Below are 3,678 nucleotides of genomic sequence, written 5' to 3'. Positions count from 1 at the left end.
TCTCTCCATCTGAAAAGCATTTCACCTATTGAGTAAAGTGGGGAAACTAATTCAAGTGAGTGAACATAAAAGCCACTAGTGTTTATTGCTGATGTTACAGTACCACTGATGAGCTCTGACCATGATACATATCCATGTAATCACTATGGCATACATTGTTCTATACCATGCTTGGAAGAAACAATATATGTGCTAGACAGATCTCTCAGCAGCTAAACGCACTGGCTGCTCTTCCAGAGAACCTGGGTTAAACTCTAGAGCCTACATAGTGGCTCACAACTCTTAGAAATTCTAGTTCCTGAGGACCTGATACCCTCTTCTGACTTCCCTAGGCATTAAGCACACACATGGTGCACAGGCAAATATGCAGGCAAAACATCCACACACAAAAATTAAATTAAAAAAAAACAACTAAAAAGCACTGACAGTGTCATCATTATTGTCTAAGCAGGTGGAGCATGGTTAAAGTTGTATATATGCAGATAGCACACACAAACCAGAAAGCTGGTCACTCAGTTTAAAACTCTTGTGTAAAGAATGGAGAGAGTGTGTTTTACTGAGTCCATGACTATCAACAGAGTGAAATAGAACAGTGTTCTGGGGTCACTCTATGAAGTAAATAAATGCAGTGTTATCAAAATTCTGACCTGTCATGGAGTGGATGTAGAGTAGCCTCCTAAGGGCTCCTAAGCACTGCTCTCTATCTGGTGGCACCACTGAGAGGTGATTGAAGCATGTTTGTGCTGACCTTCTCCATGGATGACCCATTGGTGACATCACAGCAATTGGGCTCTTAGGACACGGGTCCCAGTCAGAGGAAGTGGGTCTTAGACTGCTCCTGTGAGGAGATCATCTTCAGCGTCCTCCTCCATTTCCTTAGCAGTGAAGGGGACTGGAGGTTAGCACTGTGACTTTCTGTGCTGTATGTAGACTACTTCAGTACACTTTCACGGGGGACATGTTTATGGTTCCCGATGACCTCTGGAAAGAAATGGACCTTGGAAAAAAGAATTTCTTCTTCTTTTTTTGAGGGGATGCAGTGAACTTTATTGATGGTATTCAAGAGAGTAGGGCTCCCTAAGCCGCTCCTGCTATCTGGGGGTCTGGGATGGAAACTGTGAGGGAGAGCTCAGTGTCAAGGGTTGAGTTAGGACAGGGACTGCTCAGCAGCCGAGGACCTCTGTCTTTCTGTGTCCTTGCTGGAGTGGGTGGTCCAGGGTGGGCTTCTTACTCCTTGGAGGCCATGTAGGCCATGAGGTCCACCACTCTGTTGCTGTAGCCAAACTCATTGTTGTACCAGAAAATGAGCTTTACAAAGTTGTCATTGAGAGCAATGCCAGCCCCAGCATCGAAGGTGGAAGAGTGGGAGTCACTGTTAAAGTCACAGGAGACAACCTGGTTCTCAGTGTAGCCCAGGATGCCCTTTAGTGGGCCCTCAGGTGCCTGCTTCACCACCTTCTTGTTGGCAGCTTTCTCCAGGTGGCATATCAGATCCACAACAGACACATTGGGGGTAGGAACATGGAAGGCCATGCCCGTGAGCTTCCTGTTCAGCTCTGGGATGACTTTGCCCACAGCCTTGGCAGCGCCAGTGGATGCAGGGATGATGTTCTGGGCAGTGCCACGGCCGTCTCGCCACAGCTTCCCAGAGGGGCCATCCACAGTCTTCTGGGTGGCCGTGACGGCATGGACTGTGGTCATGAGTCCTTCCACGTTGTCAAAGTTGTCATGAATTACCTTAGACAAGGGGGCTACGCTGTTGGTGGTGCAGGAAGCATTGCTGACAATCTTGAGGGAATTGTCATACTTGTCATGGTTTACACCCATCACAAACATGGGGGCATCTGCAGAAGGGATGGAGATGATGACTCTTTTGACTCCACCCTTCACGTGGGCCCCAGCCTTCTCCATGATGGTGAAGACACCGGTTGACTCCACAACATACTTGGCGCAGGCATCACCCCATTTGATGTTGGCGGGATCTAGCTCCTGGAAGATGGTGATGGCCTTCCCGTTGATGACAAGCTTCCCATTCTCAGCCTTAACTGTGCCTTTGAACTTGCCATGGGTGGAGTCATACTGGAACATGTAGACCATGTAGTTGAGGTTGATGAAGGGGTCATTGATGGCAACAATGTCCACTTAGCCAGAAGCAAAGGCAGCCCTGGTAACCAGGCGTCCAATACAGCCAAATCCATTCACTCTGACCTTCACCATCGTGTCTCTGGAACGAGGCTGGCTCTGCACAAAAAGAAGCAGCTATCTCTAGAACAGGGAGGAGCAAGAGCCGAAGAATTTCTTCTAAAGGAGGGCTTTTTAAAGGTATTTCTGTGTATTTCCTTATATGTCAGAGGTTTTTTTTTTTTTTAAATTTTATCCAAATGCTGTGCTTTGCAACAAACACTGTCCTTGAAAACTAGAAATGGCACTTGAGTTTCTTCTAAGCCTCAATTAGACTTAGCGATATGTAACTGATGTAGAAGCCAGTCAAGCAAGCACCCCAGGGCTAGTCTTTAGTGTGGTCTTTTTCAGTGTTTTTTTCCTGCCTGCCTGCCTGCCTTAGACTGTTTCCTCTGAGTCAGCAGGCTAAGCTCAAACTCTGATCCCCTGCCTCTGCATCATGTGCCAGGGTCTGGGGTCTAGGCCTTCTCTGTGTGGGTTTCCTTTTCATTTTAATCTAAGAGCACACAGACATTCATGAAGGTCTCAGAAGAAGCAGGTTTTCATGCTGGTGCTAACAGTCACTACTCCACGGTTCTCTGTGCGGGATGGGATATTTTTCCCATGCACTTTCTGCAGCCATTTGTTTTGAGCGCTGATGTTGTAGGCCCATATTTCTTTATGTTGTAGCAGCCAGGCTCTGAAGCCATTGGGCAGATCCAGAGTGATCTGCAGTAGCCCTACAGTCAGGCTGTCTCTGCCTGACAAAGGTCAGGATGTTTGCTGCTCCTTTTCTTTGTAATTTGGAGGATGCCTTATAGAGATGCTAATTCAAGCCACGTGACAGCTAGCAGACTCAGCAGACAGGTAGATGCGGATGTGACAAAAGGCCATTCACCTGGTTACCTAGGAGACAGTATGATGTTGTATTTTCCTGCCCAGTTTATGTATTCCTATAAAAGATGTTTGGAGAATAAACACGGGGAGATCTTCAGGAGGAAGAAGCCTGAGATGCACTTTTCCATAATAATAGTGTAAGCTGTGTCTGGTTATTCCTTGCGCCTCTGTACCAGTCCAGTTAGGGAAAATAAATGTCTGTGTTGGGCTCTAACAGATGTGAACTTGTGTCCTGCTCAGGAACCACTGTGAGGGCTGGGGGAGAGGGCTGGCAGCTACTGTTTATCATCACTGCATGGGAAAGACTACTTGCTTTTCTGTTTGACTCTGATAAGTAGAGGTTATTTCTCATGTGACTTTGTTAATCACAGCCTCCTTCATGCTAACTTAGTGGTAGACTTTCTTTGTTTTAAAACCAAAATAAGCTATATTTCTGTGGATCTCCAGGCAGGTTTTTGCATGGGGTTGGTCTAGGTACCTAAAGGAGAAGACACACTCTTTCCCATCTTTCAAGGCTGCTAGTTGGTCATTTGTAGCCTGAGCCTTTGGGATCATCAGTTTGAACTTGACGGTGCACTGCAGTGGGTTGATTTTCATCCAGGCATCTTCTTCAGTGGAGAC

At 46.8% G+C, this 3,678-nt stretch overlaps 1 pseudogene; it reads right to left on the bottom strand.

The window, feature by feature from the left end:
• Positions 1 to 1,027: 1,027 nt before the first annotated feature.
• On the bottom strand, positions 1,028 to 2,224 carry LOC148123197 (glyceraldehyde-3-phosphate dehydrogenase pseudogene; annotated as a pseudogene).
• Positions 2,225 to 3,678: the final 1,454 nt, after the last annotated feature.

The sequence above is a fragment of the Myodes glareolus genome, chromosome 1 (assembly GCF_982192425.1).
Source record: "Myodes glareolus chromosome 1, mMyoGla1.1, whole genome shotgun sequence".
Taxonomy (NCBI): Eukaryota; Metazoa; Chordata; class Mammalia; order Rodentia; family Cricetidae; genus Myodes; species Myodes glareolus.
Note: the sequence above shows the minus strand (reverse complement) of the source record. Positions and strands in the feature narration are given on the sequence as shown.